The sequence below is a fragment of the Neovison vison genome, chromosome 11 (assembly GCF_020171115.1).
Source record: "Neovison vison isolate M4711 chromosome 11, ASM_NN_V1, whole genome shotgun sequence".
In the NCBI taxonomy this organism is placed as follows: domain Eukaryota; kingdom Metazoa; phylum Chordata; class Mammalia; order Carnivora; family Mustelidae; genus Neogale; species Neogale vison.
In genome coordinates, this window is record NC_058101.1 from 106742709 (window position 1) to 106757369 (window position 14661).

Consider the following 14661-nt stretch of genomic DNA (forward strand, 5'->3'; position numbering starts at 1 on the left):
CTATTGCTGTACTCTGTGTGCAGTTGCATATAAATGTTTGTCTGTACATTTCTAGCTGCCTTTATCATCCCTTGTGGGAGCAAAATTTTGACTTTCTTGTTTCCATTTATCTTTGGAGCTAAAAACAGTGGCTGACACTTATTAAGTGTTCAAGAAATATTTGTGGAATGAGTGAATGAATAAATATGATTACTACAGTATCCTATTTAAGATAAACCTTTTTAAAGTTATAGTAGAATCATAATAGCAATCATAATAATAAACAAGTGTTTTCACCATTTAAAAATACCAATTTTGAACCATAGAGAACCACAGATTAATTTGAAATCTGACAATGTACAGTTTTCAGCATATTTTATACAATATGGCTATAAAAGTAATGGTACTGCAGTAATATTTTTCTGCTATCAATCTATTAGATACTTTAAAAGAAGCTTTCAATTCCAGATAGTGTTTTATTTAAAAGCTACCTATCAATGACCATCTATAAGTTTTAGGTGGAAACTAATAGTGTCATGCTTTTTATTTCATTTTATTTTTAAATAATTTCCTCATAAAACATATAGGATAGGGAAGGCTGGTGGGCTTCATCTTGTAGGTAAGGTTTCAGGTTAGGAAATAGTTGCCTGAAAGATCATGTTAAAATGAATAACGGTCTTTTGCCTTACTCTCTGGAGTAGACTGCTCTGGCTGGTTAATGAGCTACGCCTCCATTCGTACAGAAATGCTGAGCAGGAGCATGAAAACACTGTATCTGCTATCCCCTTCCTAAGATACTCATCAAAATGAGCATAGTATAAAGCTATAAGTATTTCAGCTTTTCTGGCCTGTAATAAAAGTGTACATTTTTTGTGCTACCAAGGCCACAACTTTGCCTTAGGCAACACTGAAAGTGAGTGTAAATGATAATAAGAAATCAAAACTCTGCAGAACATGAAACTATGTCACTCTGTGATTTGTTATGAAATAGAGTTCCTATAAGAAAATACAGCTACACCTAATCATTGTTAACACTAATATGTTTTCATCTTTAATAAGATGGGTTATAGCTTTTGGAGGGAGATAGTGAGTTCATATACTTGGGATATTCAGAATAAAAAGGTAGAAGTAAATTTATGTGTATCATATATTATGAAAAGAATCTGGTTGTCTTTTGCATAAAGGATTAGAATGTAATCTCAACTGCTTTTGCAAAATACTTCTGGCAGTCAGGACTTGTAACAAACTTTTTGCCATATCTAATTTTACTATCTATACTAAAGATAGAATAAAACAGTTTTTCATTTTTCTGTAGAAAACTGGGTACTCTGTGACACCTGTTTGAGAATGATCACCTAAATTATGCATATCTCAGATACTCCAAGGAGATATTTATGATAAAACATATATTCTAAGTAAGTAAATAAAATATCATAGATAACTATGAAATGAAGATAGAGGGGAATACTACCAACAACTCTACATGCATGAATTTGATAATATATATGAAATGGACAAATTTCTCCAAAAGCAAAGCTGGTCCAACACTCAAAAATCAATTAATACATGCCATCATATTAACAGCTAAAGAAGAAAAATCACATGACTAGATCAACTAGTGCAGAGAAAGCATTTTATGAAATTCAACACAAATTTATGATAAAAAGTCTCAGAAAACTGGGAATAGAGGGGGAGTTTCCTCTAAGATCAGGAAGAAGGCAAGGATTTCCTATCTTACCAATTTTTTTCGACATAGTACTGGAATTTCTAGCCAGTGCAAAAAAAGCAAGAAAAGGAAAGAAGAGGCATATAAATCAGAAAAGATCTATCCCTAATTGCAGATGACATAAAAATCCCAAGGAATCAGCAACAAAAACATACTCTTAAAACTAATAAGCAAGTTTGGTAGGGTCATAAGATATAAGAATAAACTTAAAAATTAATTATATTTCTGTATATAAGGAATGTGCTCATGAAAACCAAAATTAAATACTACTTACAATTGCTCACAAAGAATGAAATATTTAGTTGTAAATCTAACAAAGTATGTAAAGTCCTTGAGTACCAAATTACAAAATTCTGAGGAAAAGAAATCAAATACAATCTAAAAAAAATAGACATACCCTGTTCATGGATTAGAAGATTCATCACGTTAGAAATATCAAATCTCCTCCAGATTGATATAGAGGTTTAACACAATTTCTAAATCTCAGCACAATTTTTCAGAGATACGTAGATATAGACAAGATTATTCTAAAATTTATATAGTCAAAGGAATCTGAATTTCTCAAATAATTTTAAAACAGAATAATATAGTGGGAGGAATCAGTTTACCTGATTTTAAAACTTATTATTTAGCTAAGGTAGTCGAGATATTGGCAGAGAGATGGATCCATAAATCAAGGGACAAGAACAGAGAACCCAGGAATAAACCCACATAAGTACAACTACAATCAGTGGAATAATGGCCTCCCACAAAGATACCCAATTTTCAGAACTGTGATATGGTAGGTTACATGGTAAAAAGGGACTTTGCTGGTGTGATTAAAGGATCTTGAGAATGGAAGATTATCCTGGATTATATAAGTCATAATATAATTATATATAAGTGATTATATCCTGGATTTTATAAGTGTAATTTCAGGGGTCTTTCTAAGTGGAAAAGGGACACAGAAGATTTAAAGTCAAAAAGAGATTTGAAGATATTACGTTGCTAGCTTTGAAGATGGAGGAAGCGGCCATGAGCCAATGAACGCAGGTGGCCTCTAGAAGGTAGAAAAGGCAAACAAACAAATAAAAAAACCTCCCTTAGCATCTCTAGAAAGAGTACATCTCTGACAATACCTTGAATTAGCCCAGTGAGACTAATTGTATTTCAGACCTACAGATGTTTAAGATAATAAAGAAGAGATAATATTTAAGATAATAAAGAAGAGAATCATTCCGTATTGTAAGCCTTTTTGGACGGTGGGAGTGTGGTGGCCTTGGAATGTCCCTTCTCGGACAACGTCTCGTCATCATTGATATATAGTCAGTATGTTAGCTGTAGTACCTAGGGTTAGGAGGGATAATGAGTTATAATGGAATCACATTACAAGTCCCGATGTTGTGAGTAGGGCGGAGAGGGCTCCTGTCAGGGGTCATGGGCTCTGGTCGACTATATGATATGAGTGTGTTTGGTGGGTCATTAAGTGTTGTCGTGTAAATACAGGCTTGCTAACAAGGTGAAGACGTAGGCCTGGATAAGGGCTACTGCAAATTTTAGGATGGTTGGGAGGACAAGGATAGTGAAAGTAACTATTGCTGTAATAGTACTAACGTTTATTAGGGCTAGAGTAGCTCCTCCAATTAGGTGAATTAATAAGTGGCCTGCAGTAATATTGGCTGTTAATCGTACGGCTAAGGCTATGGGTTGAATGAATAGGCTAATAGTTTCGATGATGGTAAGTATGGGAATTAGGGGTAGTGGTGTCCCTTGCGGTAGGAAATGGGCTAAAGAGGCTTTTGTTTTATACCGGAAACCAGTAATTACCGTGCCTGCTCATAGGGGGATGGCTATACCTAGGTTTAAAGATAATTGTGTAGTAGGGGTAAATGAGTGGGGCAGGAGGCCTAATAAATTAGTAGGCCCAATAAATAGGATTAGGGATATTAATATTAGTGCCCAAGTTTGTCCTTTTTGGTTGTGAATAGATAATATCTGTTTTGATGTTAATTGTACTAATCATTGTTGAATAGAGATGAGTCGGTTATTAATTAGTCAGTTAGGCGAGGGAAAAATAATACTTGGGAATATGGTAATGATAATGACGATAGGGAGTCCTATTATTGTAGGGGTAATGAATGAGGAAAATAGATTTTCGTTCATTTTTTTTCTCAAGGTGTAATAGATTTTGATGTAGCCACTAGTTTTGGTTCAGGATTTTCTGGAAAATTGTATTTTGATACTTTTAGTTGGAATATAAAAAATAGGGTGATAATTATTGATAAGATTGTGATAAATCATGTTGAAGTATCTAGTTGTGGCATGTCACTGAGGAGAGGTTTACGCTCTCAATCTTTAACTTAAAAGGTTAATGCTGTTTAGCTTCTCAATGAATTTATAATATTGAGGCAGATCATTTTTCAAAGTGCGATAGAGGTACTAACTCGAGAACAATGGGTATGAAGCTGTGATTAGGGCCGCAGATTTCAGAGCATTGGCCGTAGTATAGCCCTGGTCGTATGGCTGTAATGGTAGTTTGGTTTACTCTTGTTTTAAGCCAGCAAGTTTGTGGTGATTTTTGACAGCAACAGCAGAATACACTGGTCAGCTTATTTTTTACAAAGATGCAAAAGCAATTCAATGGATGTAGGATAGTCTTTTCAATAAATGGTGCCAGAGGAATTGGCCACCTATAGGCTAATACATATTTGGGACCTTAAACTAAAGCAATGTAATCAAAAATTTACTCAAAATAGATCATAGATTTGGGGCATTTGAGCAGCTAGGTCAGCTAAGCATCTAGCTCTTGATTTCCATGGGGTCATGATCTCAGGGTCATGGAATTGAACCCTGTGTCAGGCTCTGTGCTCAGCACAGAATCTGCTTGAGACTCTCCCACTCCCTCTGTGAAACCCTCCCAGGTGCACACTCTCTGTCTGTCAAATAAATAAAAATAGATCATATGTTTAAATGTGAAATGTAAAACCATAAAACTTTGAGAAGAAAATACAGGAAAAAAATTTTAGGAGGTGGGGATTGGTGACAATTTCTTACATATGACACCCAAAGCACAACTGATAAATGAAAAGGTCAATAAAATTAGACATTATCAAAACTAAAAACTTTGCTCTGTGAAAGACCCTGTTGAGAGGAAGAAAACCCAAGCTGCAAACTAGGAGAAAAGATATCTGGTTAGCTGCCAGAAATCTAGATATTTCCATAATAGTGTAGATATTGCCTCTTTGCCTTTCATTTCCCAGGTCCTAAAATGTAGCACTGACTCTCATCTACTTAACAATATCATGTACCTGGAAAGGGAGAAGGAGAAAGTTAGGAAAAGTATATAAACACATCTCCAAGAAATAGTCCACCTTCACATCTTGAAATACCATTTATACTTAAATACCATAATACATAAATACTATTTAGTAGATTTTACCCTAGAACTTGGAAATAACACCTCTTTCAATATATTTCCACTTATACACTAGTCTTACAATAAGGCTGCATGAATGATGGGAAGCCAAGGCTGGACTTCACATTTATTGCTATTGAATTATCAGGCCAGATAAGGCAACCAGCAGAGAAACTCATTTGTACATTTAGTTTGAGGAACAATTTCCACTGCAGAGCTCTCCCCATGCAGTCTTTGCTTATCTTGAATACCCTGAGATGCTTCCAATTATTTTAGGAGATCATTGTCAAATGTCACATTCTCAAAACAAAAATGACTTTAAGCTACTTCACTATTTATAAACGTTTTGTGATATATTTAGAATTTCATAGGAAGAAATGGCCAAGGAATGTCAAAATTCCAAAAATACTGGTGATATATATGGATCTATCAATTGTTTTATGTTTTAGTAAATATATCTATGTATCTATAGATATACATCTATCAATGACTTTGACATATGTCATAATGCCAAGAAATAACATGTGTATTTAAATTTATTAGCTATAGTAATGCATTGTCACTAACATTTTTTATTTTAATACACATCATATTTACATCTCTAAGCTCTTTTTGAGAAAAATTGGGAAGATAAAAAGACTTGCTCTCAGGAAGATTTGGAGGAACATACCTACTCTGACCTTCTGAAGGAAAACTACTGAACATTATATTCTTTGCTTATCCCAAGAGGCTGCTAGGAGGCACTTCTGGATTTTCATTGAAAACAGGGCAGTCATTCCTGTATCATAAGGGACTTCATAAGTTAATGCACAATGTTAGGTTGCTCTGTTGTTTTCCACCAGCTCTGGACTTTTTTCATTGCAAGGACTGACAGTGGTTTTATTTCTGAGCCAATAGGTAAAAAACTGGGAAGAATTAGAAGTCTTCAGACTAAGTTAGATAGGTATAGAAAATTGCAGATCTTTCTTGAGTCAATCAGTAGAGGCTTTTTTTTTTTTTTTGCATCTTTATTAGGAAAGATGGGATTTTTTAAAAGATAGTGAAGCATTGATCTTTGCAAAACAAATTTTGCTGCTGATTTATCCCATTTGCACACTAGTTACAACTTTTTTAAAAAGTAACATTTCTTTAGTAAAGTCCTATTAGCAAAAAGGTAAAACTTTCTAAATCATACCTCACATGATATTTTTCTCAATGTGTTAAAATTCTGAAAAGTGGCTCCAAAAGTGGTATGGGCCAGATGATCATAAGCCTCTCAAGTCTCTTTACAATTCAACATAGAGGCTCTCCCCTTTCCTCACCCAAGGCACATTAGAATTTGAAAGGTGATGCTTATTTTGAAGAAAACCTGCTCTGGTGATTCTAAAGGCTCTGCTGTTCATTTGGGAAATAATCACTGAATTCCCTTCCCGTTCTCAATTTTAAGAAATTGAGAAATATTCCAATCGCTTAACATGGAGGTTCACAAATTTCCTGGTATTGATCCAAATTTTTCTGGTACATGAAAAATGCAGATTAGGACACATTCCCAGAGATTTTGGTTCCCTTGTTTTGCACAATCTGCATTTCATTAAGCTGCCCCCACTCCAGATGGTTTTGGTGCAGCCAGCCTAAGAAGCATGATTTGGTAACTACCTATTACTAGACAAGGGCTTCCAAATCGGGAGGGTCATCAGAATTACCCAGGATATTTAAAAAACAAAAACAAAAATGAATTATTTTGCCCCATAACCTCCAGGTTTAAATCCTGTTAATTTTTTGGGTACAGAGGATTGCAAATGGCTGTTACTTCAATTTTTCACAAGTTCTTCACATCATTTTGATGTGCAGCCAAGTTTGGAAATGGCTGCCTAGGGGACTCTCGTGAATTTTATAGTGATGTCAGTTAGGACCTGTCATATATTCTGTGTTCTTTTTATAATATATTTGTTTAAGGAATATTTATCAAGTATCCACCGTGTGCCAGGCATAGTGCTATACAGAGCTGAACAGACATAGTGCAGCCCTGGAGATGTTCAGAGTGTAGACCCATATCCAATCCTCGAGTGAACACTTACAACAGAGAGTGATACTTTAATAGAGATTTTTGCAAGCTGCTAAAAATAGTGACCCTCTTTGTTCAAAGATTTATCAGGACAATGATAAAAAAATGTAATCAAATCTATTTAGAAAAGCACATCTTCCTTGACAAGGGCAAGAAAACAAAGGGGACAATTATTGACCATCTACCATATGTTGTGAATTATGCTGGTTGCTTTCCCTACTTCATCCCATTTAATCCCCACACCATCTATTGAGATGGGTTTTATCATCCCTTTTTTTCCAAAGAGGAAACTGAAGGTCAGAGTGATTTGACCAAGGCTTTCCTGTAGAAAGTGTGTTCTAGCCTGGATCTAAATCTGAAACTGCCTTGCTCTAAAGCCATGCACTTTCCTCTCCACCTGGCTAATGTTTACTAGGAGGATGATAATCTATATGCTGTACACAGATGGTTATTTGTTCCTGCTTCCCCTTCCCTGATTTATTGATAGTACATTTAAACTGACTGTCCTTATCTCTAAGAGAAAGTGTGGAAACATTTAGAAATTATGCTATTTTAAAAATATTCTAAATAGAGATTTAGGGATAAAAGATGCTAAAATTATTGCTTACAGTGAAGATTTGGGAAATAGCTTTGAATTTTATTACATCATGTTTATTCCTAGCTCTGAACTAGTTCTTATCTCACTCCATACCTTTTACCTTTTATCTTCCCACACTCCTAAAATTAAGTGTGTGGTTGAAACAAGCAAACCAACAAATATATGTGTGTGTATGTGTGTATATATATGTATATGTTGTTGGTTATATATACATATATATAGTATGTATAAATATGTAAGATGTGTCTATATCTGTATTGTACACATATGTGTGAATGTATGTATATGTGTGTATACATATGTATGCATAGAATTGAGGCATTTATATCACTGTCTCATTTAATTAAGATGCTGGACATACAGGAATATAGCAATGAACAAAACAAACATGGCTCCTTTCCTTGAGTGGCTTGTAGTCTGGAGAATAGTAGGGAAATAAATAATAAATAAAATGAAGACATATCTATATATTTGTATATATAAATGACACAACAAGATAGTGTTCTTTTTCTAATTTTTACAAATGTTATGTTGGTGGGTGCCATAGTTACATTTGATCAACTCTGGTTATAAAGTAAAACACTCAACTGATTGTAAAACAAATATAGTTGACCCTTGAACAACATTGGAGTTAAGGATGCCATCACCCCCACATAGCTGAAAGTCCATGTATAACTTTTTTTGTAGTTTAATATATTTTAATAGTAAACTTACAGGAACAGCACAGAAGACAGACAATATTAAAAATATTTACTTGCACATAGGACATCTCAGGAAAGTATAGTGAATGGATGGAATCTACTGTATGATAAAAGTGCTGCAAATACCACCTAGTTTTGCCCTCAATAAGAAATTTACTTGTAAAAAATCCAAATCATGGCATTCTCCAGAAAAATGTAACAGGCTTATTTATAATTATTATAAAGTTGAACTGCTAAAGCATGTTTACTGAAACATTTCACTTGCATTAATGCTTTCTATATCCATATTTATATTAAAAATTCACACACAAATGAAAATAGAAAAACTGCCAATATCTCATTTCTATCTCCTGTTTTTCTACTGGTAGCCATATATTTAGGTACCTTTTGACCCCATGGGGGGAAAAAAATCTAATGTTCAGAACTATCAATAAGAGGAAGAAGAGAATTATTTTCTTAACAATGATGTTTTCCATCATAATGGTACTTAATCACATTCTCCATGTCTGCGGTGTGCTAGCTGGATATCTTCTGGTATAACTGTGACACGTTTGGCATGGATAGCACACAGGTTGGTGTCTTCAGAAAGGGCCACAAGATAAGCCTCACTTGCCTCCTGCAGAATGCCAGTACCTGCACCCTGGAAGTGTGGGTTTTGAAGTCGTGGACAGTTTTTAGCATTGTATAGTGGAAAGAATGTTTGCAAATCAGAAGTTCAGTGACTTGTGATAATGTTTAATTTCATGGAATACCACAGTACCAGGGCTAATGTTGAGGATTCTTCGCCCGTGCAGTAGAGGGAGCACTCTTGTGAGTGGCTTTGTAGCCATACTGGTCTGTTTGCCTCAGTCATATTCTATGAGCATGGCACTGAGAACTCCCTACTTACCCCTCTTCTCCTTCTGCTGGAGCCCTGTGAGCTGGAGGTGGTGCTGGTCAAGATCAGCTCAGGTCCTGGGATGGAGTCCTGCATCTGGCTCCCTGCTCAACAGAGAGCCTGTTTCTCTCTCTCCCTCTGTCACTAACCCCTGCTTGTGTGCTTTCTCTCTCTCTCTCTCTCTCTCTCTCCCCCCTTTCTGTGTCAAATAAATAAATAAAATCTTTAAAAGAAAAGAAATATTCATAGTTACATAGGGAAAAAATTGTATCTCCTGAGGCTATCTCAAGAAAGGAACTATAGGGGCGCCTGGGTGGCTCAGTGGGTTAAAGCCTCTGCCTTCGGCTCAGGTCATGATTTCAGGGTCCTGGGATCAAGCCTCAGGGTCCTGGGATCAAGCCCCGTATCGGGCTCTCTGCTTAATAGGGAGCCTGCTTCCTTTCCTCTCTTTCTGCCTGCCTCTCCACCTACTTGTGATTTCTGTCTGTCAAATAAATAAAATCTTAAAAAAAAAAAAAGAAAGAAAAAGAAAGGAACTACAATCCGTTAGTACAGAGTTAATTACAAATTTAATTCTCTTATTTCCAGAGAAGACATTTGTTGTCACTTGCAGCATGGCAGGAACTTACCTAATTAATTTTTTCTTATAATAATGCATAATATTTTGTTAGTCTAATATTTTTAAGGAACAACCTGGATAAAAATTGCCTTAGGGAAGAATGATTTTCTAATAGTTAAATTTCAAGCATCAGCTAAAACTGGTTATTATTCAGCAAGTTTTCTTTCTCAGCACTCCTCCTTCTCTAAAAAATCTCCAAAACATTAGTATAAGGTAGACATGTTTAGGGGAGGAAAAGAGAGAGATCCAGTAGGGCAAAACTGCTCTAAAGGATCTTATTTATGTATTATTTGCTTCAGAGTAGCTAGCATATATTGCCATATAATGTAAAAAGAAAAATCTACCTGCAAACTTTGCAACCAGCTATCCAAATGTCATGCCAAGTAAAACAGCAAATAGACCTTAAACAGTGAAAGAAAAAAAAGAGAAAAAAGTACACAAAAAAAGAGAAAGAAGAGGAGGAGAAGGAGGGTTGATGGGAAAGAGGGGAGGAGACAACTGAGCACTCACATTTTTTTTAAGTATTTCTTTATCTATTTGAGAGAGAGAGAGAGAGAGTGAGAGAGCATGAGCAGAGGGAGTCAAGCTGAGTCCTGGCTGAGTAGGGAACCCAATATGGGGCTCAATCCTGGGACCCTGGGATCATGACCTGAGCCAAAATCAAGAGTCAGATGTGTGATGCACTGTGAGCCACCAAAGTGCCCCTGAGCACACCTCCTTATCTTAGTTGACCTAGTGGTCTTATCACCACTGAGCATTCATCTTTACCTTAGCTGAAACAGCCCATGCTGACCATTTGGGGTGAGAGGGAGCCTATTTCCTCAGAAGTATGTCACATGAAGTTGAAGCACTAAGCCTTTCGAAGTATTCTCTCTACATATGACAAAAATTCTCATTCTTACACTGAAAGGTAATAAGTACCTCTTTTATGACCTCTCTTCATTATTTATACCCATACAAAAACTATTCTTGGTTTCTTCTATTTAAAGTCAAAAGTAAGAAGCAAATTGGACAATACTGGGGGGATGTTTTTAAAGGTAGAACCTCAAGAAGACAGGTGGGAGAACTAAGGAGACAGTAGTTTTGTGCACTTCCCATGTGTATTTTTCATGGAGTCTCAAAGGAGCTGTTTTGCTTCTTCTTTTTTGGGTTTTTTTGTTTGTTTTTGTTTTTGCTTTTGTTCTTTAAAGAGAGAGAATTCACTTTCCATGTGTATTTCTCGTGGAGTCTCAGAGGAGCTGTTTTGCTTCTTGTTTTTTGGGTTTTTGTTTGTTTTTGGTTTTATTCTTTAAAAAAAGAGAATATGGGGATAAGGAGAGAGGGAGAAAGAGAATTTCAAGCAGTCTTCATGCCCATTGTGGAGCCAACGCGGGCTCTGTCTCACAACCATGAGGATATGACCTGAGCTGAAATTAAGAGTCAGATGCGCAATGACTGAGCCACCCAGGTGCCCCTTAGAGGATTTTTTAAAATTATTTTTATTAACATATAATGAATCATTTGCCCCAGGGGTACAGGTGTGTGAATCATCAGGCTTACACATTTCACAGCATTCATCATACATAGCACATATCCTCCCCAATGTCCATAACCCAACCACCCTCTCCTACACCCCCATACCCCAGAAATTCTCAGTTTGTTTGTGAGATTAAGAGTCTCTTCTGATTTGTCTCCTTTCTGATCCCATCTTGTTTCATTTTTTCCTTCCCTAACCCCCAAGTGCCCCACCCTGCCTCTCAAATTCCTCATATCAGGGAGATCATATGATAATTCTCTTTCTCTGATTGACTTATTTTGCTCAGCATAATACCCTCTACTTCCATCTACATCATTGCAAATGGCAAGATTTCATTTCTTTTGATGGCTGCATAGTATTCCATTGCATATATAAACCACATCTTCTTTATCCATTCATCTGTTGATGGACATCCACGTTCATTCCATAGTTTGGCTATTGTAGACATTGCTGCTGTAAATATTTAGGTTCAGGTGCCCCTTCAGATCCCCACATTTCTATTCTTAGGATAAAAACCCAGTAGTGCAATTGCTAGGTCATAGGGTAGCTCTATTTTCAACTTTTTGAAGAACCTTCATGCTGTTTTCCAGAGTGGCCACACCAGCTTGCATTCCCACCAACAGTGTAGGGGATTCCTCTTTCTCTGCATCCTCACCAACATCTGTTGTTTCTTGACTTGTTAATGCCATTCTGACTGGTGTGAGGTGGTACCTCATTGTGGTTTTGATTTGTATTTCCCTGATACTGAGTGATATAGAGCACTTTTTCATGTGTCTGTTGGCCATCTGGATGTCTTCTTTGCAAAAATGTCTGTTCATGTCTTCTGCCCATTTCTTCATTGGATTATTTGTTCTTTGGGTGTTGAATTTGATAAGTTCTTTATATTTTGGATACTAGCCCTTTATCTGATAGGTCATTTGAGAGTATCTTCTCCCATTCTTTCAGTTGTCTTTTGGTTTTGTCAACTGTTTCCTTTGCTGTGCAGAAGCTTTTGATCTTGATGAAGTCCCAACTGTTCATTTTTGCCTTGATTCCCTGGCCTTGTATTTAACAATGTTTCTAGGAAGAAGTTGCTGCTGCTGAGGTCAAAGAGGTTGCTCCCTGTGTTTTCCTCAAGGATTTGGATGGATTCCAGTCTCATATTGAGGTCTTTCATCCACTTTGAGTCTATTTTTGTGTGTGGTATACATGGTCCAGTTTCATTCTTATGCATGTGGTTGTCTAATTTTCCCAACACCATTTGTTTAAGAGACTGTCTTTTTTTCTAAAGGACATTCCTTCCTGCTTTGTTGAAGATCAGTTGACCATAGAGTTGAGGGTCTATTTATGGGCTCTCTATTCTGTTCCATTGATCTATGTGTCTGTTTTTGTGCCAGTACCATATTGTCTTGATGATTACAGCTTCATAATAGAGTTGAAGTCTAGAATTGTGATGCCACCAACTTTGGCTTCTTTTTCAACATTCCTCTGGCTATTTGGGGTCTTTTCTGGTTCCATATAAATTTTAGGATTATGTGTTGCATTTCTTTGAAAAAATTTGATGATATTTTGATAGGTATGGCATTAGATGTGTAGATTGCTTTAGGTAGCATAGACATTTTCACAATATTTGTTCTTCCAATCCATGAGCATGGAATGTTTTTCCATTTCTTTGTGTCTTCCTCCATTTCTTTTATGAGTACTTTATAGTTTTCTGAGTACAGATTCTTTGCCTCTTTGGTTAGGTTTATTTCTAGGTATCTTATGATTTGGGTTATAATTGTAAATGGTGTCGGCTCCTTAAATTCTCTTTCTTCTGTCTTGTTCTTGATATATAGAAATGCAACTGATTTCTGAGCATTGATTTTATATCCTGACACTTTACTGAATTCCTATATGAGTTCTAGCAGTTTTGGAGTGAAGTCTTTTGGATTTTCCACATAAAGTATCAAACCATCTGCAAAGAGAGAGAGTTTGACTTCTTTTTTACCAATTTGGATGCCTTTAATTTCTTTTTGTTGTCTGATTGCTGAGGCTAGGACTTCTAGTACTATGTTGAATAGCAGTGGTAATAGTGGACATACCTGTCGTGTTCCTGACCTTAGGGGAAAATAAATAAATAAATATATATATATATATATATATATATATATATTTTTTTTTTTTTTTTAACTGGTGAATAGAAAAGAGCCACCCACTTGATTTTCGGTGTATTCTGGTCTCTTAGAGGAAACTACCTCCCAAAATTTTAAAGAAAGAAAAAAAAAGAAAAAATATATATATATACACACACAAAAATAAGGATAACACAATGAAGGGATGGAATAAGGCTGTAAAGATAAAAATTTTAAAAAGATTCTAAAAAAGGAATTGGTAAGATAAATTGGTTGGAAAAAGAAAAAAAAGAGGAGAGAATGTGATCAGGCTGGAAACTAGAACAAAGCCATGTGCTAGATTTAGGGTATATTTTGATCTATTAGAAGAAATTGTATCCCAACATTTTAAAGAAAAATAAAAACATATATGTATAGAAAAAACAAGGTTAAATAAAATGAAGGGTTAAAATATGACTGTAACAATGAAAACTTAAAAAGATTTTTAAAGCTAGAGTTAAAATAGAATAGTTAAATAATGTTAAAAGAGGAAAGAGGAAGAGTTAAAGAAATAGAATAAGAAAAAAATTTAAATTTAAATTTAACTTTGTGAGACTAAAGGATCACAGGGGCAAAAGCCATGAATTCTATGCATTGCTTTCCCCTAGCTCTGTAATTCCACAGTTCTCATTGATTGGTGATTTTGGTCTTGGCTGAATGTTCTTGCCCATCTTCTAGACAGGGGCCTGTTTCAGTGATTCTCAAATGTCTTTGCCCGAGGCAGAATTGCACTGCCCTTGCCAGCGGCCAGGCTAAGTAAGCTGCTCAGTTTCGCTCTGGAGAGCTTTTGTTTCCTCAACACTTTCTGTAGAGCTTTGGAGGACAGGAATGAAAATGGTGGCCTCCCAATCTCTGACCTGGAGGAACCAAGAGCTCGGATCCCCACTTCTTAGTGCACCCTCAGAGAAAAGCAGTCAATCCCTCCCGTCTCTCTGGTTTCCAGCCACGTTCCATGCTCACCCCGCCTGTGACTGAGCATTTCTATCCCCGGCGCACGGCCCCATTTGGAGTTTCCAAACCCAGCATATTCCTGCCATGCGCTCCTTCACTGCTCCTCCCAGAGGACGAAGGAGGG

At 36.2% G+C, this 14661-nt stretch overlaps 1 long non-coding RNA gene and 1 pseudogene across 1 annotated transcript in view; one reads left to right on the plus strand and one right to left on the minus strand.

Moving 5' to 3' along the window:
* Window positions 1–14661, plus strand: part of LOC122889337 — a 61989-nt gene that overhangs the window by 23321 nt on the left and 24007 nt on the right. The gene's annotated exons all lie outside the window — the stretch shown is intronic.
* Window positions 3137–3878, minus strand: LOC122889336 (annotated as a pseudogene).